Here is a 26,648-nt window from a genome sequence, read left to right on the forward strand (position 1 = left end):
TCACTTTCCACCAGCTTCCAGCAAACTGCCTGCGTGAAATTCATATCCTGTTTAGTATCTTCAAATCCCTAAGCAGTCTGAGACCTAGTCTTTGCTATGGTTCTTGGTTTTTTGGGAGTAGAAGGGAAATTAAGAATTTCACACGCGCAGTTCCCACAGGCGGCTTGGATCAAAGGCACTAGCTGGGGAGCAACCGCTCTGCAGATGTGCATGCGGAGGGAGCCGCTTCTCTTGAAGGATGCCACGTCAAGGCTGCGAGGTTTGCCACAGGGGCAGGGAATTCACCAGGGGAAATCTAAATCAGATCTAAACACCTTTAAGTTTCCTGCCTCCACAAGTTTATAACTTAATCAGTGTTTCAGATCACAGCTGAGTAGAGGGATCATATTGCAGCTCTCCAATCAACATTGAGAAGTCCACAAGAATTTGCACTATTATTCTGGGACTACAGAGCAAAGCACATCCGTACCAGCTGAAAGCTGTACTACATCTACTCTGCTATGCCAGTTAATGTGTAGAATTCACGATGCTTCCAAGACCCATCCACAAACTACAGCACAGAAATACACTGTGCCTGCTAACCCTAAAGTCAGCCAGTGCACGGTGACATCTATGACCATCATGTACTTATGGGGAATACAGCAGGGCAAGAGTCAACCTGCTACTTGCTCTCTTGGTGCCTTTTCAAAAATAACAAGCAAAAGTGGCCACACTTTCACAATCAGTAGTCAACTCCAGCATGCAATTCTCTTACCCAGCTCTATATTATTCTGGGTTTTAACAAAGCTTTTAAAGGAAGGAAAAATATCCATGTAATTGGCTTATAAGGTCCCTGTGCAGTTAAAAAGAAGATAGGAAAAACCAAGGAAGTCATGCATTAGTGTGGAAGTCATTTTCATGCCCCACTTTCAGCTGTGGAACATTTCTTTTGGAAAAGAGTCACTTAGAAGTAAACTCTAGGGGATTCCCCCCCCCTTACAACAATAAATATTTCCTGTGAACTAGTGTTTTGAAAGTCTCAACAGGTTTAGCAGTTCAGTTTTGTACAGATAAGCATCCAAGAGTTCAAGTGTGTATCAAGGCTCCTTTGATCACCACACCAGACTGGAAATCCTAGTAGAAAAAGCTCTCTTCCAAGATTTCCTGTATCCCTAAATTTTTGCCAAGGTGGAAATTACTTATTCCTTTTTCACAGCAATTCAGTGTTTTACTTCCAGCTTAGCTGCAAACAAGAGACACGAACAATTTAAGGAAGCAATCCAACAAAGAGATCAGCTTGCACACACACAAGTACACAGGAAAATCTCTTGGGAGGACTGAGGCTTACAAAAGTTTCTCAGAGTTAAAAACAGGTGTTGGCTCATCAAAAATTTGAGGTGGTGGCCATTGAACAATGTGGCCATTGTTTGCATTGGACTGCTCTATCTTACAGAAAAAGCTGGCAAAAAACAGGGTTTAGCCTCCCAAGTTAAAGGATCCAACAGATTTTCTCAGCCCAAACAGAGGACCGTGAGCTTACAGAAGCCCACCATCTGCAGATCAAACAGGAGCTATAACTAAATATTTGATATCAAGCCCAAAGCACCCTCAGGTCCTTCAACTCTGGATGCTAACCTAGAGCCTGCTGCTGCATTTCACTGCCACAACAGGTTAAGCCAAGATTTTGTGTGTCCATCTCTTTTCCTGTACCTTGCAGAAAAGGACTGCAAACTAGAGCTCTCCAATGCTCGCTTTGAAGCACAAGGTCTGCCGCAAGGCTTCTATCACCCCGTCCCAATGTGCGCTACCTTAACGAAGGGCTCCCAGTAACAAGCAACAGTGCAAAAGGACCCACTGATTCTCCAGTGAGACACTGCAGCAACCAACCCTCTGAAACTAATGAAAGTGCAAAGCAGGGACCCAAATGCCAAGTAATGTTTTATTGATGTCACCCATGGTCTCAGCAGGCTAGAAACATGCTTTGAGTTGCAGGACTGTCTGCAACACTGCACCGATGCTTCTGCAGGTTTTTTTAACAATGGAAAAGCTCCAAACTATTTCAAAGCATGGAGGAAATTCATATCGCAAGTCCTGTTCTCTGGGAAGGGAGAGGGAAGGCAATCCAATTATCTCCCCAGACAGGAGGATGAGCTTTGTATGAGCAATCAACATATGCGGACAGCTAAGGATATCAGACAGCAGCCAAACTTGGGCCCTGCTCCATTTACATGCCCAGGCACACCCCATACGGCTCAAACAATGTACTTCACTGAAGTTATTAGCAACAGGGAAGGGAGGGTGTGGGACTCATGCCCTGCTTTTGACTTTCATTTGCACACAGAAGACTCAATAATTATCAGGTGTATCTTGAATGAGGAAACCCAATCCTGACCCTGCCAGAAAACAACCCTCTCAGGCTAAGTGCTGTCTTGGAGGAATATGAAATGACAACAGAGACAAAAGGGCTAATTTCAGGTATATATAAAACACACTTTTTACCATTTTTTACTTTTCTATTATTATATACTCACTGTGGGTTAATACATGGGAAACGGGAGAAGTCTCAGCTGATGGGTGTTACTGGGTGCCCTCCTGCAAAGGGCACACGAGGGTGAGACAGCCTGGGGAAACCACTTCCTCACAGAGACAGCCAACAGGTACTCAAACCTCTTATCAACGAAGTATTATCCTTGTTGCTTTTCTACAGTGAAAGAACATTGCCCTTCTTTTAGGCTTCCCAGGACTATGGTTTAATTAGGAAGGTGTTTATAGCAAGGACGCTTAGATGCACCTCAAATAATGACTTTTTAACCTTGCACTGCAGTGCCACCCAGGAAAGTTCACTCTCAGTTTAAAGCAACAATAGAAAGGCACAGTTCAAGGAAACATTGAACCAATGCATGGTCGCAAGAAAAAAAACCTGTGTTCTTAGCAGCCACCTCCTACAACCCACAACGCTCATTTTGGTGTCTCTCATTGAACAGCCCTTTAGTTTTAACACGCTAACCGTTAACTCGAGCTCAACATGTGCGCGCGCACACACACACACACACAAAACTCACCCAGCCCTCAGAGGAAGCAGCAGGCGGTGGAGGTAGCCTTCACCTCGGAGAGGAACCACAGCCCTCCAGCCACGACAACCCCACTCCCAAATGCCAGGTGGGACTCGCAGCCGCCGGCTTTTATAGGCAGCGGCCACGTGCTCTTACGCGTCACTATTGTGCATACATACGTCATTGTGATTAGCCCGGGAGGCCGGGAGCCCTCTAAAGGAGAGGCGGGTACGTGACGAGCTCGTCAGCGCCTAATGGCCGCCTGCCCCACAAGATGGCGCCCGGGGAGGGGCCTTGGCCCCTCCCCGGGCGCCATCTTGTGGGGCAGGTGGCACTGAGCTCCAAAATGAGCATTTTAGAGGCCTTCTGGAGAAGTCCGAAGGCGCTTTTTTTTTTAATTATTTAGATAAAGTCATTTCATAGGGGATGTATAAACACTGTTCCTTCAGAAGGTCAGTGATTTAATAAACCCCTCACTGCTTTGAAATGTCCTTTTCACTCCACTGAGAAGGCTGGATTTTACCTCATCTTTGGTGAACTCTGTGACTGGACTGTGTCCCAGGTTCAGGTTGGAAGAAGAAAAAAAAACCAAAAACTAATTCACCTTATTTTTTCTCAGTGTTGGTGTCTGAGGCTGCTCGCTGGCATTGGTACCCATAACACAGAGCAGAGAGAGAGCACCATTTCCCTCCCTAAATTTCAAGCTCTTACTTCAAACCTTCTTATTCACAGACGAACGCTCTTGTTGTCCCAAGTTCCCTTAGGCTTGAAGCACTTCAGCGAGTCTAGAAATATTTTTGGCCAGCCAGAATGTTTAATTAGGAAGCAGCAGAAAACTACGGCAATAACCTCCAGGAGCCCACAAAACCGTGACACTGACCAGGATGGACCTCCTCGCACCGGAGGGTTTGTGTCCTCCATTGCAACCACCGAGACGCATCAGCACAACAAACAGTTCTGCAACTGTATTTAATGTCTTGAGATTTGACGCCCATGTCCAGTCATTAAATAATGCAGTTTGGGATTGAGATCTTGAGGCAAAGGGCACTGCAAAATCCAGTCCTTGGAGGAACATCCAAGCCCTTGAGTTACAACCCAGAAACTCGTGGAGAAGAGCTGGAGGGCTGCTCTGCCTCCAGCAAGGCTCAATGCCTCTGTATATAAATACAGGTCCTATGCTCACAAAATGCACTTGTAGGAATAATTTAGTAAGCTTTAAATTTCAAAAAGTAAATGTTTTTTGCAAGTCCACTGATTTCTGAATTCCTGGTTATTTTTCTAAGTTTGCAAGAAAAATGTGGAAACGCTTTAGGTTTACAGATGAAAATATTGAAAACAACTGCAAAGAAGCTACTAGGGGAATAAATATGCCCACATAGTTCATTTATTTAAATATTGTTTATATAACTGAAATACATTAGGAAATCTTGAGTGAGTGTAGTACGTTGAGATCCTTCTTTTAGTGCTTGCGCCTTCTTTGGTGGCATTTGTTCTGCATCTGTTTATCAAAACTTGCAAGGTTACAGCAGTTAAGAGGTGCAGATGCCTTTTGTTTCATAGCTTGAAAATGGACATTTGACATACCGGTATAATATTTCAGTTATGAAGGCTATTGGCTTATTAGTGTAAGAAGAAAAATCCAGCAATGATGTGAGATTCCTGCCTCTTTATGGCCCTTATGCCTAATGTTTACAGGATTTTGTTAATCCTCTTGGAGCAATTTAAAAAATGTAAACTCAATCTGAATGTAGTGTTTATCTGGCGCCTTTTTATGGGTGTTTTAGATTTGGTATTTATTTCATTCTGAGTCGTGACTAATTGGTAAGATGTTATGTCAGCGCGTCCAGTCTGTGTGTACAGTGAGGAGAAAAACTCACATACCCGGTCACGCCGTGGCACCGTGTTGCAGGAGCTGAGCGCAGCTTATTAACTATTCAAGTTGATAAATAACAAAAATCAAATAAATGTCTGTGGACACAACAACTATTAGTAGAGAAGAGCCTGTGGGAAAATGCAGAAATGGAAACTCCCTGCGCAAAAGTAATATATTTACTCACCGCTGCCTGACATCACTCTCTAGGACTATTCGTAGAGACGTGTCCCAGGAGCAGCATCCACCTCGCACTGACACACACCTCCCAAAAACGTGAAGGAGAAAAACATGGAAAGCCTAAAGCTTTCCAGCATTAGGCAAGCACGGCCTTCTTTGTCCCTCAATAAGACAGATGTATTTTCAACTCTTCTTGCAACTGTAGCTCTTCTTGCATAGACTGCAATTTGCAGTCCAGGAATGCAGCAAAATGCTCAAAAGCAAAACAAAGAAATGTCACCTTCCCAGATAATCACCTGAAATAATCCCAGCAACATGTAAACTGGAGAACTGATCTATCATTTTCTTGTTTATAAGCCTCAAGGGCATTCAGGAAGTTGAAAATTCAAGGGGAAGCTGAATTTGATTTTCATTAAGAGGTATCAGCACTCTCCACAGTTTTTTCTGGCTACTGATCTATTGTTTATATCAGAAGTGAAGTCCGTAGCAACTTAAGGGCTCCTTACAACTGCCAGCAGAAGGGGAATGTCTGATCTGATACTTAACCAATACTCACATTTCTCTGTGTACAATGGGAAAAAACTTTGGATTGCAATTTTGTTCTCTGGGATACCAAATACCGCTCACTGTAAGACCTTCTGCTGTGGTTAGAGCGCCTTGTTGTTTTTAACTTTCATTCAGTACAGCTACCACAGCTCTGGACCACACCCAAAACCTCATCTAATCTGCACTTTTAGACTTATTAACCTATTAAACTGCTTATTCTTACATTTTAAGCAGGACTTCTACTGGTATTAAATGGCATGTTTTGAATGGAAAAGTTCTATGCTTGACAAAAATTCACTTCTCCATTACAGATCAGATTAACTGTTCCTGTCTCAGCAAGCACATGGTGAGGGCAGAAGACTGCGGCGGCAGCACTGGCTTATCCGACTCGGAGCACGGATGCCCATATCTCAGTTTTCTCCATCTGTAGTTTCATTAATCTAATGGTAGATCAGCACCAAGTATAAGGTCCAAAGCAAAACAGCCCTTTTGTCCCAAATCTAACAGCCTTCACACATCTCCTCCAAACAACATTACCAAATCCCTCCTTCTGCCCCTAAAACCGCCATCCTAAAAGCAGCAATGGAAATGTTTCGGGTCTTGAGGAGCAAGAAGGGCAGCACAGGGAGCAGCCTCCTTCGAAGCCCCCACTCCTCATCCTGCCGTGGGCTTTTACGAGTGCAACCGTGCCGGGGAGGCACTGCTGCAGGAGGAGGTGGCGGAGCTGTGCAAAAATCCTTTGAGGTCTCTTGGATTTGGAGCCTCTCAGACAGGAGCGCTGCTGGAAAAAAAACAGAAGTCTAATAAACCATTGGAAAAGTTGGCTGTAATAGGTTAAATAGATGCCAGCCTTGCCTAAAAATGCAAATGAAACATGTCTCCAGATTTCACAGAGAGCTGCTTCGGCTCTATTGAAAGAGTTAGATGTCAAGTCAACTTTCTTTATTAGCTACCGCTACGCGTCTGCTCCCCAAAGGTGGCTGGAGCACGGCTGATACTGCAGAAACAATAGGAGAACAAAACACCAGTATTTATAAATCGAAAAATGTGCTTGGCCCGCAACGAAGGCATCGCTGTGTTAAATATTGCACCCTTGCTGGATTTTACAATCCAGTGGGGTCACACTGTCTGGAATACTACAAAAACATATTTAATCTTCTGGGAGCTGATGAACATGGAATATAAAGTGCCACTGTAGATTTTCAATTCAAAAATAACCAGAGTTAGAACCTCGTAAATTGTTCTGGCCATAGCAGCCACCGCTTAAATCTTTCTAAGCTAGAAGCTGATCTGTAGGTCTCACAAAACAGAAAGGATTTTGTCTTGCATAAAACCATCTTGGGCCAAATCCCATCTTGGTTGTGGTGATGCAGTCTCACTGACACACCAGGTTAACTAGTGTTGCAGTGCGGCAAGAGTGCACGAGTATGCCCCCCAAATTTAAAAGACCCTCAACAGATCCCAGGCATGTTATTAGGAAGCTCTAAAGCGTCACAGAAAAGTTTGGGAACACTCCTGAAAGGATTATCTTGGAGAATAAAATGCAATGCAAAGTGTTTCCCATCGTGCGCGTTGTATCACGGCAAGCACGCAAACAGAAAAGGTAATCTCCGCTTTTAAACGCTCCAATGTGCAGCAAAGCAAACGGCTGACACCGGCTACGTTTCTAACAAAAGGCTACAATTCAATGAAAAATAAACCTCGTGTAAGCAGTCCTTGCCATGAGAGCTATGCAGACATTGGCATTGCAAACTTGAGACTTCCTACAACGTGTAGTATGGATCGGTCCTGCCTGAACAAGCCTTACCAGAGGGACGGACCCCAAGCATGAGCGATAGGATCTCTTCATGCCTCCAGCTCTCAGACCCGTTCATCAGTCCAGATCAGCCCACCCATTTTCTACAATCTGCCTGGCTGAATTTTGGCTCGTGAAATCTCATTAATGACCCTTAAATGCTTTGTCATAAGAGATAGATAAAAAGAAAAGCAATATATATACCATCTCCTACAGGTCATGCTCCTGATAAATACAACCATATGGTAAATGCAACCGCAATGAGCATCACAACAAATAAACGACGTACTAATTAAAGCTAGTCTTACAGAAACACTGAGTAATCGCAACCCGTCCTCCCACCTCCAGAAGAAGCAGCAGGAAACCAGCAGGAGAATCTCATCCAGAGAAATGGGGGACTCGGACAGAAAACTCAACTATGACTGTGGCCAACAAGAGAACAGGAGTCTCAAGAAGTCCTCACTAGTTAGGAGAAAGCTTGAGGTGGTGAAAAAACCAAAATGATACCCAAAAAGAGGTGGGAAAGACCAGACAGAGCTGCCTGTTGCCAGAGCTGCCAAAGGGAAAACTCTTTTCAGATCGACAGGTCAGGCATCAGGAAGGAACCAGCAACGGACCATATCCCAGAGAAATCCGCATTATACGTTGAAGGCATCACACACATTCACGCCCCGATCGGCTCAAAACGAATGGCTGCAGGCAGCCAGGAACATTAGAGACTACAAATCCCATATTGAAAGTCAGTTGTTGGTTGTAAGAAAAGGATTTTTTTGATTTTAAAAAAGTGTCTTTTCTTCATTCAGAGCACAGAAAGTATCTGGATAAAACCACAAAAATACCAAGACAGTCTTCTTACCTACCCCAAACTCTACCGAAAAGGTATACCTTGTGTTTAATCAAATGTAGTATTTTAAATATGAACTTCGCTTAGCTGGTTTAAAAACAAAATTTGAAGTTAATCACTATGGGCAACTAACCTCTGCCATCTAAAAAAATAAGAAATTGACCTATTATACCTCCAGAAAAGCAGTTAATTCCTTAAAATACGTAGACTGCTGTTCAGGAACAGCTTGAATTTTTTCCACCTCCAGTGAAAACCATCTGTTCTGCATGGTAGATTTCATGACTTTTCAGGTCCATTTCTAAATTGAAATGGATGTTTTAATGATGAAAAATGGGGAGAAGTGATGAATACTTCATTAAAGCACATTATTTCCCTGTCAAACTTCTATTCTCCTGACTGTAAGCAAAAATAATGTCTGAGCAGAGTTAACGTCTTGGGTTATCAGGACTGCAGATGCCTCTTGGTATTTGGTTGAACAAATAAGCTATTTCATAACCTGCAAACAAAAATGATTCAATAAATTGGAATTTTAAATTGGAAAGACACTAAAGAGACGATATTTCTACCTGTTTACTTTCAATGCACCATTCTTACGACCAGCAAGGCACATTAAAAACGTCAATAGGTATACAGTATAGACTCAACCAGCGGTTCCTTTTGCAAACTGTATTTAATTATTTTAATAAGATGAGAGAATGTAATTTCCTACCAACGCAAGCACATGATGAGGAACCAGCAAACTGTAGAAAACATTCATATCTATCACGCAAATAAACACGCACTGTTTTTCTATAACATTTCTCAGTATATTTGCCAATTACCACGTATTTTTGGACTGAAGCAAGTGTTCGCTCAAGCATAGAGAAATGATAACATAAATATCCAAACAGGGCTTTCTTTTGCGCTTAGGCAATTTATTAAACCAACAAGACATTTCAGCATGGCATGAAATTGAAAAAAAATAAGCTAGAAGAGAGTGATTGTATTAGAATTCAGAATAAAATACCAAAAGCCTTCAAAACCATCAAGCATCAGAAAAAAACATGCAAGTCCCAAGGTACCCTGCTATCCCAGTGGACTGGGTTAACCATGCTCCGCTTCTGCCAGGACCCTGCCAAGACTTTCCAAATTAACATCTGACTTTCAGTATGTCACCTTCTGAAAATGCCCAGGAGGAGACTTCTTAAAAACATCTAGTATTCAAAGGATCGCTACGGTGCCTTTGATAATCAATTCCCTTTTCAGACATCTAAAAGATCAATGGACATTTATGAAAACCTGAGCCTGTGTTACATAGCTTGAAGTTTCTTAGTAAAATTGTTGTTTATTAGAGATTCCCAATGAAATAAAAGCCAAATCCAAAATGCGAGCGGGCTATCTCAAAGCTAACCTCTGAACATAACATGCCAAAACGCTTCTCCTTTACTTGAAGACTTCCAGACAACGGTTGAAGTCTATACAACCTCCTACCTGAATGGTATCGATTCCCCTATCCTCAGATAGGCTTTGATAGAAATACAGTTACACTTGCTTAAATCTTCCTCTCGCTGTCAAAAAAACATTCGAGTCATGGGGACATTCAGGAAAATTAAAGCAAATTAACATAAGACATCCAGACATGGGACACAAATTAAAACTCTTCTGTTGAGCCCTCCTTCCCCCAGGTTTAGGGGAACAGCTAGTTAAGCTCCTTAGTAGCTCAAGAGGCATCATAAAACTGGCTTTGGTCTTCTCCTTAAAATGTGTGCCACAAAGGCCACGGCCACGCCATCACCATCGGTATAAACACATGGTTGCGCTTTCCGCATCGCGGGTCATGAAGAGGAGCTGCTGGCTGTGCCGAGAGAGGATAACGTAACGTACTGCCCAGCTCATCCACAGCCCAAAATTCGGTATCGTTTGCAAATGAGATTATTGTTTAGCTCACAACGTAAGAAAAGCTACGTAAAGGTGTAACGGTGCTTTGGTTATTTAACCAAACTAGGGGAAATACTACAATATACGACAATACTCAATTGAAAATAATGTAGTTTAATGACATTGTAGTACTAAATATGATTCTTGATTTAATCTAGCAAATTTCAGCTTGTCGACAGGAATAGAGTGATTAGGCAGAAGGAATCTTCCCGGATTTCTCCATATTCATCTGAACAGGATATCAGGAAGAAAATGATGACAGTAGAGACTTTGCACGATCAATACATAATGAAATAGCTTTAAAGTAATAATGTTTTGCTTGCTCAGTGCCTGCTTCTTTTCTTCATAATTGCTTTTGCACTGAAGTTTTAAGATTGCATTAGCAACCTCAAAATCATCGCTACGAAAACAGCTAGTTTATACCTCTTGTATCTTCTCCCAGCAAGTTAATCCCAGGTCGAAGACTTTCCACTGCTGGTGCTGCTTAGGTGCTGAATTGGGATTTTAAGTAGTCGTTACATTTTTTCTCTGTTTGTTTCTACAGCGCAAGACACAGGGACTGTACAAACAAGCAAGTTCTCTCTATTCGTACCCTCAGCTCAAGTTTGAGAAAGCCTGACAATGTCATCTGTACCTCTGGTGAACAAAAAAACCCACACAGCACATTTATTTAAAAAATACCATTTCATAGACCCATAAAGGGGAGGTTATGAGTGGATTATATAAAAAATATTGAAAATCCTTTCATCGCAATCAAAAACATTATGGCAAGCCTATAGGTCATTGCCAAAGGCAATGAACAATACACGATCTGATTTCTGCGAGTTGAGCTGACTGGCGCCTTTGAAACCAGTTTTGGCACCAATATAAAACACATTTCTGTTGGTTCAAGGAACCAGAAGCAACAATGTAAAATTAGCTTTTGAACCAAATATAAAAGTACATTGGGTAAAACATCTGTCTGTCATTAATTTTCCTCCACAGCAGCAGACCAAAGGATAGTCCTCCAGGTGACCCCAGGATGTGTATATTATTCACAGTATAGCAGTCATTTCATAGAGTAACTGCTGTGTTTAATTTGGATCCAGACCTTAAAATTTTCTAACATAGTTTAGAAGTACGATTTGGAGCCAAACGGGATACAAGGATTTTCAGTTTGGGTTTATTTTCCTTTTGGTAAGTATATTCCATATATAGTCCTCCTTCTAAACTGAGAATTCTTGCATATGTAATATAAGAAGGAAGGCAAGATTTAGAAATACACGGCCTACCAAATAGCTTTAAGAACTAAGAACAAAAGAATTCAACAAGATAAATGTGAAGGCACAGGTACAATAAATTCTATCCTTTCTTCCAAAAAAATAAAAAATGAAGAGTGAAATCAAGAATAAAATATTGTCTACAAAACAGTTTGCAAAAGCTGTATTTTTTTTAAGCCAAGAAATTTGCAAGTAAAAGTTTTTATTCAACTTATTCTATCACTTTAAATAGCTGCATACTTAAAGACTTCCAGTCGATCAGATTTTAAAATGCCCTTTTCATAGAGATGTCTTCCAAAATTTTTGTCGGTTCACTCTGCAGACGACCTATTCTCCCCCTGGACAAGCCAGAAAAAATTTCTATATAAAATCAGAGGAGGGAAGGATACCTGAGACACCCGTCTTGAAATCCTGTTTAAATAACACTATTATTAGACCGTAATCTAGAAACAAGAGGTATTTAAATTCTAGCAATCAGATCAGTCATATTTCCTATGACACCACACGGTGAAAGGACGGCCTAAGGTAACCACGCTCCATTTACAAGTTGTAAAACAAGCTCGATACCTTGAATGTAAAAGTTACGGGCGCTTCAAAGTCATTTGCTCCCTTAACAGGAGATTCTCTTGAATTCATGATTATACTAAATTTGGGTGTAAGCTTTCGGTGTGGATCTTTTCCATTGCTGTCACTTCTGGAATACGCAGACGTGCCTTTATTATCAGTGAAAAGCCCATGGTGATTTTTCTCTCTACTAGGAATAACAAGTAATAAAAGAATATAGCAGACGGAGAGAGATGACAGGGGAGAAGCAATGCCCACTCTCAGTCAGCTCCCACTGGAGAAAAGTCTTGAATCGTCAAAAAAGAGAGAAGGAACCATTGCTTTCCGATTGCAACGTCAAAGAGACGCTTTTCAGACATACACGGAAAAAAGCAACACCAGATGTGCCTAAATATATTACAGTCCATGGGGTTTCTAACCCAGCTCTACAGCCATTCCTTTTTTGCGTAAGCCAGAAACCTGAGAAGTACAGTTCCAATTCGGCAAGTATTTCTGCTAATGATACCTTTCTGGAAAGGAGGGGTTTAATTTTCTTTGCGTGATTTCTATTATTTTCTGTGTTTCTGTTGGCTGGTAGCAATGCTATGCAACTTTGTTCTGCTTTTTTCTTTCTCTAAAAGTGCATTTCTATTATTTTCTAGACTGGAGTTCCTGGTGATTGATTTGTCTCAGGATGAGGCTTTTTGGCTACAAAACAAGGGGAAGAAAGGGGATCTTTTCTATTAGCAATTATGTTCTAACTGCGTATCTCTGAGAAGTTTTTTCCTAACAAATTTTAAAAAAAAATATTTCAGGCAGTGTTCAGCAAAGCAATTTATTAAGTAATTATTTTTAAATCCTAGTCTCCAAGGTTTGCACAAAAGCACACAGTTTTCTGTGAAATTAATGCTTACAGGAAGATCAACAGGAAACATTCATAAATGCCTTTCTCCAAGGCCGACACAAAATTAGCATCAAAATTCATAACCTTTGGGTAAATAGGGACATATGCCATACATAAAACTCGACTTGTTTCTCTAGGGGCACTGGATGTATCTGTTCAGGTTTTTGAGACCCTGAATCTCTGTAGACTTCCATAGTGAGACGATTTTAGTGCAAGACACAGCAGGCCAGGCATGCTTTCCAAAAATACCAAATTGAGATTACATAAAACGAGTGGAAAGACTGAAAAAGAAGAAAGGTTTTGATCAAACAATTTATGGCATTTCTGACTGGGAATGCAAATGAAATAATGTCAGTGACCTTAAAAATGAACTGAAGCAAGGGGTCCTTGGAGGCATGGAGTCAGAAGAGAAGGTTTTTTTTCTCCGAGGGTGAGATAATGCTTGGACTAGAGCTTTTTAATACATTGTGCTCAGTAAATCCAGTTCAGGGACAAAGCTCCTGTAGAATATTTGACTTCTGGCATGAAAACTACTATGTTGAATTAGTAAATCATTCTGCAGTAAGTTACGTTTTTGAGGCTTCAGAATGCTTATTTTCTGGAGATCTGTATTCACTTACTAATCATTTTCATAGATGTTAAGTAAAAAATAAAGGAGGTTGTTCTGAAGGGTGCTTTATTTGTCTTTCTTATGTAATAGGCGTGTTTTGTTTCAATTTTTTCCCATAGGAAACAGCTGATATTAGCAGTACCCAAACTTTGGAAGAAATGTCAACAGATGAGACATGGAAAAAACTTCCACCCTGCTAAATGTAATTTTTTCCTGTATCACATGAATACGTTCCCAAGAAACCTTGAAATACAATACATCCACATTTACTTTTCGTACTGTTATCCAGTATCCATAGCGTTCCCCAGTGTTGTACCTTACCAGTGATGGATACCAAGCTTTATCCCAGTCCTTGCCTGGATCACTGTACCTGGCTTATAAAGGAGATCAGACCTGCAGTATTTTGGGGAGAAAGCAGAAAATGCAGACCTTCGGCTGCCACGTGTTTCCCAAGACAGCAGTGCAAGGCTTTTGCCTACCTCCCCCCCACATCAGCCTCCCCCCGAAAATTGTTCACTTCTCCAAAACTCTCCTCCTTGTCGCACAAGGTGATGCTTGACAAGGGCTTGCTCTTCTCAAGGATGAGTATCATCTTCTCTTGGGAACAGTTTTGCAAAGTATACTGCCGATTCTATAAAAATAGTGGGTTTGGAAGCCAGACATTTCCCTGTCCCTCTCAGACCAAGATAGCCTGGAACTTGATTACAAACACGTCACTCTGCGCAGAAGGAACACCAACCACGTTGCAAATCTGAACTGACATTAACAGAAAAATGGAGATGGTTGGTTGGTGGGTCTCTTGGGAAAAGCCTCTTAGAGTGTCTCCCAGGATAATTTAGTAAAAATATATTTAGTAAAAATATAATTTAGTAAAAACAATTTCTCTGCAAGACCATTTCTGTTCCTAAGAACTACCCAACAACTACTACAGCTCTCTCACAGTCTCCTTCACTCTAAGGAGAAATAGGAAAGAACACATAATAGTTCTTAAAGCTTTTGAGAATGAAAAGCTAAAAAGAAGCTATAGACATGGGTTTCTAGATGGACCATACACACAAAAACCCATGACGTCTCACTGGAAGGCTTTTTAGAGTTGCCCTCTCCACAGGGCACTGATACCAGATGCACTACAGAAATGACCACCGCCACAGTATCATCAGCGTGTCGATGGACCTCGACTGGTCCCTGGTCCAACCTCTCTTTGGTTGGCTTTGAGCAGCCACGTCCTGGAAAACTCCTAGGATGGAGAATCCACAGCCTCTCCAGTCATCAATGCTTTGGTTGTGCCTGGAGCAAGAGCCCAGGGAGCAGGGGCTGGAAGTGCATTGCAGCAGCTTACCTTGCTTCTACTTGGCTAATCCTCATTTTGCTTTCAACTAATTAATTAGTGCATTCATGGTGAGCAGATAAGTGCTAGGGATGGAGGAATAAAGGAGAAGACATTTTTCTTTTTCCCTTGTCCAGAATGGGTAGATGACAGCCACTGGAGATACTAGAGGTCATAGCCTTTGCTCAGGCTATCCCAGTCGTTTTGCACAACAGACATCTCATCGCTAGCATAGCGGAAACAGAAAATCCATCGTCGTTTAATGTCTGTCTAAAGCTTAATTCAGTCTAAACTCACCAGTTACTCTGAATGACTCTTACTTCTGTCAAGCGACATATAAAAAAAGAAAACTCAGAACAGGAAATACGTACGCAGAATCTAAAATTAAAAAAAGGAAAACCTCTGCATTACTGTGGATTTTCATCTGTGAGCCGAGCTCAGCAGGCACTTGATCATTACCCCAAACCGCTGTTTATTTCCTCTCCTATACCCTGCGGTACAGCAGCATTCACACCCAAGGCAGGGACGGCTCAAAGATTCCCATGGGTTGTCTCTGCCCCTTCTCCAGCGCTAATAAACATCATTATGAGAGAGCAAGCCATGTGTCATATTCATCGCATCCAACACACCTCCCGCGTTCATCCTGCAGTATTTCAGACAGTGGTATTAGACATGTAGTATATAGCTCGCCCATACGCAATTATTTCTTATTCTCTCCTAAAACAGGAGACTTCTCACAACAGTTGCTCGGCTGTGTTATCTATGAATATGCAACTATGACAATTTATGGAAGCGTACATTGGGTTTTGCTCATAAAACAGTTTAAAGAGTCAGCCAAAATGGGTTTTTTAATAGTGTAAACCCTGTTGTTTTACCTTCTGAAGACTGCTCGCTGGACAAAGCTTTCCTTTCACCCATCTGGCTCTGCTTGGACATTGTTCCTGTGCTTTTGAGGCTTCAGTCGCTGCCCTATTTCTGGATCAATTTGGATGCCAAGTAAATAGTATTCAATCAAAATTACTAGTCATGGTTTGGCAGCTCGCACAGCAGTTCACAAAAGCACGTAGGAGGATAACTAGATGACAGCTACACAGTTGCTTTCCAGCACAGAAGCAGCAAAAATAATATGCGTGCAGCGGGTAACAGAGTCAGGCAGGCTTTCAATGCCAGCTACGAACCTCTGCCAGTTAAGGCAAACAATCATTTAATTTTCTTGCAGAGAGGGAGATGATTGACTTCTCATTCAAAGCAGCCCTGAGAAGGTCAGCAGAAAAAAAGAAATATGGAAAAATAATGTAAATATCCAAGCCGAGATGGGCTTCAATGTGCCGGATGGCCCATATCCACAAGCACAAGCAGGGGCTAAGCAGATTAACGTCACCAAAATCTAAATAAAGTGCCCTTCTCTGGGCACCGCAGAGCAGCTTCACGGAAAGGATAATAAACTCCATCACGAACGCTTGGACGCAGACGATGCCTGAGCTGTACAACTGCCCGAGAAGTCCTGTTCCCAAATTAACAGTTTATTCCTCTACTTGTGTTTTAAAACTGAATTCGTTATGTAAAAGGACTCTGTGACCCCACTGTTAAGCACACTGGAAGATGAAGCTCCAACAGCTTCCCCTCAACCACCTTCCCAGTTTCTAATGACAAGGGATTTTGGACAACTGAAATTATGGGCATATAAAATTTACACACGAGCTGAGGCAATGTCAGCGATTACCAGAATGACCTCAAGGCTTAGAGAGGAATCAAGATTAGAGGGAGGCTTGTTTTTCTGCAGTAATTTAGTAGCAAATGGTGACTTTTGTTTAGACCTTCTGAAGAAAAGTAGTCTTGAAACAGGCACTTTACCAGTTTCATTAACGTGATATTGAGAGGAATATTACATGTCTAAAGCAGGGACAATTCCCAGAGCCTCACACAATCTTTAACAAATCAAAACTCTAGTGCTGAAATTTGTTTGGTGCCTTTTTTGGGACGTGAATCTCAAACTTCTGACGCTTCATCCTCTGTGCTTCCCAATTTTATTATGCAGTGCAATTAGATCAGCTCAGCTTCTCGATTAAGGTCTTTGCTTGTAAAATGCCGAATGTTTTACAGCTCTCAGCAGAGGCTGAGACCACTCAGCATTTCACCTGCATTTTGTTTGCCTATATCCTATATCCTAAACAACTATCCAGCTCTTCCCTTCATACTGTGAGTATCTTCATAAACCAACTCGAGCAGCCTCATGTAACACATTGGCATACTCTGAGCTTGCAATCGGACTGAAGTGGCCCAGCGATTTCAAAAGATTAAAATAGGAGTAAGGAGAGAAGTAAAACGGGCCAAGATTTAAGAAGCCAACAAAAGAAGCAATCGAATGTTAAGCGCTTGGCGATGGGTCAGAAGTCAATAGCATCACATTCAGAAGGACATGCGGGTCAATTTGTGGCCGACTAGTCAAGATAAACCAGACCTGCCTACGCATCAGAGAAAATATTGCCCTATGTTTTAGACTCCTCTGGATTGAAAACACTGTTCTCCTTGAATAATTTTGACTATGAGAAGTATATGACAGCCTCTCCTTGCCTAAAGAAAACACATATGTCTGTTCTTCTGCGTAAGGATCAGAACAATGTGTTTACACTAGGGTGACATTTCACAAACTGTGTCTCCCTTACCCTCCCGCTTACTGCTTGACAAAGACGGCATCAAGCCTGGACTGATGCATGCTAACAGGAACAAAAAAGCTCTATTTCAGCTAGTAAGTGGAGACAGATCGAGAGGAATTCAATTACAGACAGAAAATATATATTACTAACCTGTACGTTCAAGGTAAATTTAAATGACTCCTTTATAGGGGCTGAGATACAGCTGAGATTTATTCGAAGCTTTTTTATGCTGCTAAAAAAAGTACATTTATTGTTGACTTCCATCAGCACATATGGTATGCCAGAAAGCACACGAAATAATCATATGAACAAACAACTACTGGTACATAAATGAAGGCGAAATCAATTCTCCCTCCACTTACTATTGAATGAAAACCATTCAGAAACACTAAACATTACAGGGACAAAATTGGCCCTAAAAACTGAAAAGGAAATTGAAGAACTGAATTTGCTTGTTTAACTCAAATTATGTATTTCTTCTACTGTAATGTTTTTGATTTCAATGATATTCACATTCTCTTCTCATATACTCTTTTACATGGACATACCAACACTGTATTTGGTTCAAAGACTTTCAGACTGAGGGCAACGCGTCTTCGGGAAGACTTAGCACAACAGCACCACTGTTAAATTGTTCAGCGTGGCGTTTATTTAAAAAGGAATGTTTTAAAAGGGCACGTAGATCTGCAGCATGTACCTGTGCAAACACTGCTGCAACATCACCAGGTTATTCGTATTCACAGTGCTCCCTCACCAATTCTGTAGGTCCGCTGCTTTTTAAATATATTACCTTGTTTTTATTTATTCTGCAGTGCCATAAATAAAAATGCTCAAGTTAAATCTCCCTGATCATAAATTCAAAGAGGGAATCTACAATTGAAGGAATTGGTTACTCTAAGTGTTTTCAGCTACCATAGTGTGTGTATAAAATATCTCGGCGAAACTTAAACTGTATCAGATCTATAACAAAAAAAATACGGATTCCTGTCAAAAGCTGCCAACCCTCATTAATCATGTCCTGATGAATGAAACCCTTTTCATTGCCATGAACGTATATTCGCTCTGAAACGGTAGAAATGTTTCAGGTTAATCTTTTTGACAAAGTAGTCAATTCAGTGAAATAATTTTCTCCATATAGCCTGGATCCTCAGCTAGTATGAATTCGAGAGGCTCGGCCGGAGCCAATGAAGTTCTGCTGATTTATATCAGCTGTGGCCCCAGCCAAAAATTTCGCTCTGTTTCAGTGAAAATGCATTAGTCAAAATCCTCAGGGAACCTTGGGACATATTTTCACATGTTAAGCCGATGATCTGCTTGGAAAGGCTTCCAAATTTATTTTAGAAGACAAGCTGAAAAATGCATGGTCATGTTATCCTTTAAAATGGTGCTGTGAGGGGCTAAACTGACCTTTGCTTAAGTGTATTTTAAGAATGAGAGTCACTTGGGGAATACTTAATGTCTTGGAATAAACATATTTAGCTGGAAATGAGACCTAAACAAGAACAACATATAAAAAAACTGGCTGTGTGTTTTAGCATACTGTACTTACAGTATCTTTTCTTTAGAAAAGAGGACATCGGGCATAAAAATGAGAATTCTGGTCTTGAAGTTTTCTTTGACCCTCTCATAATTGAGCATGTGAAGTACAGCATCACAGCACCGGAGCTCATCATGTTTAATGAGCACTGTTGTCTGACCTGATAGGAAACCCTACTCCTTATTTCAACGGGCTCCAAAAGTCATTTTTAACATCACTTAGTGCTAAAACTGTTAACTGCACAAGGAAAGACATACATTGATCTTGAGTTAAGCTTTTTCCACCGTTTTCAAAATATTTCACAATAATGATTAAGGTTTGGGTTTTTTTCTTAACCAGCAGTTTATCACTGAAAGCACAACGTTTAGCAACACATAACTAAGAAGAGTTTCTTTGCAATCCTTTAAACAAGCCTGGGACAACCCGAAGCAGAGGCACTGCGAATATACCACTCGCACGAGGACTGCAAAGCAGCGGGTTCGTATGCATTTCCTACTGAAAGTGAGGGCCAGAGCAGAGGCCGTATATTTTATCAGCTTTCAGATCTAAAGGTAATTCTTTCCTGTTAAAAAACCTGATCATCTAATTTTCAGAACTGTAATTTGCAGAATTCTTCCTGAAAGGGATCACTTGAAAAAGAAAATTCAAATTACAGACTTATTTTCAATGCAAGCAGAAAGCAAAGTATAAGGAAAGTCCTACATCAGTGATGCTGAGCGTGCAGGGGCAGGATTGGGCCACGGCATGCTGCTGGCTGAAGGTCACTCTGCACAGGCTTAGCTTTTAAATATCAGAAAAACCAACAGGGATCAACAGCAACAGTAATGAGTCGAAGGTGACACATATTAGCGAGACGGAGGATTTTAGTGTGGGTGGAAGGGGAGGTCTGTCTCCCTCCTCCGCGGCGTTAACAAATATTTATACAAACTGGAACAGATTTAGGACAGGCTGAGCCAGACCATCCAAACAGGAGGCAAAGACGGGCTCGCTCCTGAACGACCCCGAGTTTGATATTTAATGTATCCTCTGGGATTCAGGCCTGGCTTAGACTAAGTCAGGTCAATAAAAATGAAGTCGAGCTCCCAAAGTCTAGTAGTAACTCAGTAATTTAAACCATTAGAAAGATGAGGTTAATAATGGGGCTAAAACTAGAAGTAGGGTGGCTGTGCCGAGCCCAAACCAGAAAAACCCCACACCAGACAACATTACCACTTCCACTTCAAATGAACGGAGAAGCCAAGGGGCTGCACCGATTCATGCATGGGACGTGAGATGAATTATCTGTACCTAGAAAAGCCCAAACTTGCCCTCGCTGATGCACAGACACATGCCATACGCTTCAAGTGAGGTACAACACTTAACCCTGGAGCCACTGCCACACACACTGCAACACCATTACAGGATAAAAATCAAACCACTTTGAAGTCTCCCCTCTACAGACAACTCAAACACTGCTGAACAACCAAGTCTGTCCTGCCTTATCTTGGAAGCCGTAAGAGATCTTGCAGGTGGTCCTCCGCCTCTTGCATATCCCCAAGTCCCTCAAGGTCTACAGACCTCCAGACTACCTGAACTCACCAATTTGTTGGTGGCCGCTATTTTGCAGACCTTGACATGGCAAAACCTTGCTTTGTGGATTGAGGAAGAGGGCGAGGAAGAGCAAAAACTTCTACTGCTTTTGAGACTATTAAACATCTCCTATCCTGTCTCGAGTGCTTTGTGTAACCCCCCCAGCTCACCACAAACAGGCAAGTTCTCCGAGCCAAGCGGTAATCAAGGCTAAAATTTATCATAACAGCAATACACACTTATTGAATGAACTAGCCGGGCTTGTCACTGCAAATCCCTCCATACAGGGCCCGGAGGGAGAGGAAGGGAACAGAAATACTATGTCCTTTTACCCTTTGCTTTCTTAACCTCTGTGCTTATAGCCCGAGCATCTTTCTTCTAGAGGTGTCACATCCATCCCCCACGGTTTGGGAACTGTACGCTGTAGCGACACGGTAAAGTGGATTCTGCGACTGCAAAATACACTGCCGGGAAAGAGGTCCCACGGCTTAATTGGGAAAAGACGATCATCTCTCAAAACATCAGTGTTATTCTCGCAGTGCAATTTAGAGCAAATAAAAATACTGTGATGGTTTCTTCATTTATGCTATTAGCAGCAACCCCCCTTTTTTTGTAATACAAAACCTATTTTTATTTTCAAGATCATTACGAACAGCCATAGACTCATTAAGTGCCCTTTGTAATCACTCTTATGCTAACACAGGCTGCAAACGTATGCAGCCGCAAAAAGAAGCCACTGTCGCACCGGAAGATATTAGCATAAAGCCCAGGGCAGGATCCGTTTTTCCCCCAAAAGCAACATCTTAGCAGCCTTGTATTATCTTATAACTACAGATTGGTTTACTCCAGAAGATGACATTCAGAAACATACATTTCATGGATTTACTAGTACACGGCAGTAGGGGGGACAAAAATGAAAATTTTAATATTTATTCCTACAAGTGCTGCACAAACCAAGAGTAAACAACTCCACCAACTACAAAGGCAATCTTTTATTCTGACAGCACAACATAATGCTCCTTACGCAGATGCGGGGGGGGTGGGAAGAGGCACTGTACAATGCTGACATCCTCTTCTCTACGGCTGCCTTGCTCCCAGGACACAATTGCCAGGCCCTGCATTCAAAGCTTTGCCCACACACCAAAAAAAAAAAAAGATTAACAGACCTCCAAGACAGAAAAAAACATGAAGGAAATTCCAAAGTAAAACACCACTTGCAAACCTCATCATTCTTGTGCAATTTAATATTCAGAGGTAAGTAGAAATGAAAGAAAATTAAAACCTCCATTTGGTGCAATCCAGCCAGAATCATAACCTTAACTGCCACAATTACTTAGTGTATTTCAAATTCCTCTAACGTTTCTTCAAGCAGTAAGAAGATCAAGCCCTGTGATTTTTTTAATAGAAGAGCTGACTCATTTTTCCTAGTATTATTTTACCTGTTAGCAATTTATTATTCAGATTAATAGGAGGGTAATAAGAAGCTGTGCTGCAAAAATTATGCCCGGGCTGTGGAGTAGAGTTGCAACGTGCAGAAGGAGCGCGGGAGCAGCCTGCTTCTCACCAGGTCCTCCTCCTCATTTTTCCCGTATAAACTAATAGATGGATTGCAAATCTGCAACCAGTGCAGACCCTTTCCTGCCTGAGCGCTCCCAGATCAATCCCGTAATAAATACTTCGTGCCTGTTCAAACAAGTTTCGAGGCACTGGGAAATATTCGTTTGGCAGGCGCTTGGGCTGCTTAGTCCGGGAGGTCGCAGGAACTGCAGAGCAGGCATCCAAGTTAGGCATTGCCTGCCCGAAAGACATCTCCCCATCGCTGCCCTCTCCTTTGTGGGCGGCAGTAATCTTTCCTGCCCACCCTTTTCTCAAGTTTTCTTTGCCCCCCCAACCCGATCCTGCCTGTTGCTCGTTTATCTGCAAGTCCACATCACAACCCTGCCATAATTTTTGCAGAAAGCGGCTCTATAAAGATTTGCTTTTTTATGATCTTTTCCTTTTTATCACCTGCAATTTGAGACTTCTTAACCGTGCAGGCTTCATTCGGATGTTGCCTTGGCCAAGGCAACACCCCAGCGCTCCCAGGTTACTGCTGAATGAAGAACAGGCATGAGTAACAGTCCTGACCACTACAAGAACAAAAAAAAACAAAAACAATTTGCCATAGAGTCTGAAAAAAAAGCTATTTCAGCTGCTACCCTTGGTGCCATGGGGCTGATGGCAAGTTTAGGGTTTGATGTATGCTCTTCTCCTGTATGTTCTGCTTAAGTGCCTTCTGCGGGACAGCTGCTAACAAAAAGGGGCTTTCCTAGCGGCCACCTATCGAGAGAGGCAAGGAAAACATGAGGGCAAACAGACAGATGACAAAAATGGAGAGGAAAAAAAAACAGGAAGCCAAACGTTCAGAGAAAACTGAAAGGCAAAAAGAAAATGATTACCATAATACTGCCGGCTGCAAGTCTATAGGTGTATTTGCGTAAAGGGGTTCTGCTGTCAGCTAAGACAACGTGATGCTTGCAACCCAAGTGCTGTGTCATCTTTTTTCAGTGGTCAGTGTTTGCATCCTGAGAGTGATCATGGTGGTGCGTATAACCCCAAAGTTATGTACTATAACCCCTGTATATATATATATAAAATATATATAATATATATAACGCATATAACCCCAAACTTTAATGGTATTTTCTTCCTCTTCTTCCCAGTTTTGCTTCTGAAAAGGATGGGGCTCAAGTCACATTTTGACTCTCACTTGCACTTTGGATGCCTCTCCGGATCAGGGATGCCAGCACTTCCCAGACAGCAACACCACCGTTGCAAGACTATAATAATTCCTTATTTCTACATTACTTCTACACATAATGCAGTATTAGAATAAATAAAGCCATCCCACTTGTAAATCTGAAGTAGTTATTTTAATAAAGAAGCAGAACCGTACCGTCAGTGGTTGGTAGACCTTTCACAAGGACATCAAAAACCAGGCACCTCCCTGCTACATCTGCACATCCCGCACATGCCGACAGGATTTTGAGGTCTCTGGTTGCTGCCTGCGTATCGCAGTAAACTGTACTCACTCACATGCCATTTATTTTGCTCAGGAGTCAGAAGGCATGGCATGAGGCATCCTGAGGAGGAGCAAATTAGTCCAGTCACAATTTAGTGCAAGGAAGAAGAGAAGCGACTGATGATCTCAGGCACTAGCAGATATACCCCTGGGTGAGCAAGAGAAGAAAACTTTTCCTTTAGTGCTTGGAAACGAAGGACTTTTTGTGCTTAATATAAAGAAGCGAATAAATTCAGAAAGCGCCACTGCAAGAAGGATGCTGAAAAATTTGATTTCAGGATTATTCAATAACACTTTTCTTCCCTGTTGTTCTGATGAATGAGAATTTGAGTTAATTTGCTGGAGTTAATTATTTATTGTTATGAAACATCACGGCTCCCGGATGGTCACTGTTATTGTAATAATTGCCGGGGAACCTGCAGCATCTTGCAGGGGCCTCTTCTGTTTTATTCAGTCGAAGAAGAAAATAGATTATCTGCCAATTCCCAAAAATGTTCGCCCTCTTCATATTATCGCTGCAAACATACCCTCTTCCCGCTATTGGCCGCTCTCCTTTTTCCAATGAAAGGCATCAAGTGCAGATTGATTTCAAAGAGAGAGAATTAAGCAGCTCCTTTCATGCAGATTACCATGAAAATGAACTCTCGGCAAGAAAACCCTGGTGTAACCAATATCGCTCAAGTAGTTCAAGTACTGGCAAGCCGATTGTCCTTGCCCCCTCCACGAACAACAACCCTCATTCCCAAGGATAGAGCACGCCGCTCACACTAATAAATAAATCTAAGATAATATATGTGTAATTATGTGCCTCGGTATCCCACCCCAAATCTAACAGAGCCATTGAGCTCGTCGCCTCCATCTACCTCTGACAAAGCACTGAGAGCCCATTCGCAGATTTGGGGCTTGGGATGCCGGCGGTGCTTTGCCAAAAGGCTCTTCTGAGCTGAAAAACAAGAGGGAAGTGGAATGTAGCAAACACTCGAGATCTGTGAACCCTTCTCTGCTGCTCCCCGGCCAAACAAAAATATAAACTGCAGGAGATCAGCGTGTCTCTGGTTTTCACCCTGCAAGAGGCCAAACTGTTGCTCCTTCTGTTCCAGGAAGGAAAAAACAAAAAGGAGGACTAAGTGAATTAGCGCAGTTTCTTTGCAAGGTCTCCTAACACTAACCCCAGTAAGACAGCTACCACGCTTCGGCTTCTCTTGGGCTGGAGAGACGTGCAGCTGGCTGCATTTCAGTAAAAGTGGGAATCATTTAGCTGTCCCTAAAACAGACAGCGAGACAGTATCACGATGAGAAAGCAGATTTTCACAAACTCTTATTACTAACACAACCCTTGCCCTGTTCTTTCTTGACCCCGGGCTGAAACTCTGACGGACAGAAAATAAAAAAAAAAAAGGTTGGGGTGAGCATTTATTTTTTTTTATAAAACATGTTGTTTCTTTAAACTGAACATGTAAATCTGATTATCAGCTGCTTCAGCAGAAAAAGAGCAATTAGATTGGGAAAAGTGTAGCCAGCAGTGAATGTGCATACAAAGTAACTCTGGAGTGTAAACAAAGCTGGTTTAAACCATTCCACTTTATTCTTTTTCATTAGTTTGCAGAGATTATATTCAACTATTTGCTTTTTAATCACATTTGAAAACATTAATTTCGTATAAACAGTCCTGATTTCAAGTGCAAACACTGCTTAATGAGAACTAGCGGGGAAATGATTTTAGGTCCTGTGGAAAATGAGCCTGCTTTCATTTCAGGCAGAAAACTACTCGCAGTGCAAAGGGCATTCATTTTATTCCTAGGGAAAATAAAAATCCCAAAGATGAAAACCAAAAATGCGACTACCATTCGATGTGGATCAAGGTTCTCTCCAATTCTCGAGAACAAGGTAAATGGAGAGGTAAAAAGGGGGGAAATCTCTGCTTTTAAGTGACGTGCTCCCCTGGAGAAGTAACCTCGTGCCTCCACCCAGGCTGGGAAGCCGCCCTGCGGGAAGGGTCCTGGGGTGATGCTGGTGCCTGGCAGAAGATAAGCCAGCAGCACACGCTATGGATAAATACAACGTGAAGAGAATATGTTCCATCTATATTGCACACAAGCACACCTTTCGAAAAGTCCAGAGCCTATAAAAAGCTAATCCTTTGGGGAAATAAACAAAATTTACTGATACGAGACCAATTTTGAAGGAAAAAAAAAAAAAAGCAAGAACAAATAACAATGGGAAAACCAGAATCTGAGGATCTAAAAACTTTTTTAACAATCCAAGTCAGGATACACAGTCTCTCTCTGTTCACTGCTGTGCTTTCTTCTGGTCAACAGATCCATCCTACATAACTTAAATGAAGAAAAAGAAGAGAAAAGAGAAGAAGTGGTATTATCTCCAGTGTCACTCTGTCAGAAGCTGTTGCTATTAGATATTCACAGTCATGCTCCCCTGTTAAATTAGCAGGGGCTGCTGTGAATTACTAAGCATTGCCTCGGCAGAACAAAAGGGTGGGAGAAGAGGCAGCCTCTATAAAGCTTAACTTAAAAGATTAAGACTATAACAAGTACATAGATAACCCCAGTTTCTGCAAAAGATGGACTTAGGTAGGAGGTTATTTAATCAACGCACACATTTACTTAAGGAAGTCAAATGGCAAGTTATTCTGAATGAAGGAAAACAATAGAAGAAGTAATGGGAGCATTTAGGGAGACATATCAATAAAGCTAACCCGCCAAACAGCCACTCTGGTCATTTGAGACCACATTACCATTACTTAACCAGCCCGAATTACTGACTGCTGTGCTGAATTTTCACTGATGCATTGAACTTGCTTTCCTGTAAATTCCCAGCGCTACGCAGCTGGCAAAGCCTGGGCACAAACGCAATACATACGGATGGCAACAGAGAGCCTCTTTTTTTCACCATGGCTTTCCTACCCGACGTCCGTTAGTCTCGTTTCCTCTAATTAAACAAAAACACATCTCCTATAGATTACTAAAATACTTTGTGCAT

At 41.8% G+C, this 26,648-nt stretch overlaps 1 protein-coding gene across 3 annotated transcripts in view; it reads right to left on the bottom strand.

The window, feature by feature from the left end:
- The window catches only part of PRKG1 (protein kinase cGMP-dependent 1), a 523,526-nt gene that overhangs the window by 401,282 nt on the left and 95,596 nt on the right, over positions 1–26,648 (bottom strand). The window contains exon 1 of one of the 3 annotated variants that reach the window (XM_050898611.1): positions 3,042–3,102. The exons of the other annotated variants lie outside the window; for them this stretch is intronic. The gene's annotated coding sequence lies outside the window, so the exon portion shown is untranslated. Of the gene's footprint in view, positions 1–3,041; positions 3,103–26,648 lie in introns of those variants that run through there. 3 annotated transcript variants of the gene reach the window in all.

The sequence above is a fragment of the Gymnogyps californianus genome, chromosome 6 (assembly GCF_018139145.2).
Source record: "Gymnogyps californianus isolate 813 chromosome 6, ASM1813914v2, whole genome shotgun sequence".
Lineage (NCBI taxonomy): Eukaryota > Metazoa > Chordata > Aves > Accipitriformes > Cathartidae > Gymnogyps > Gymnogyps californianus.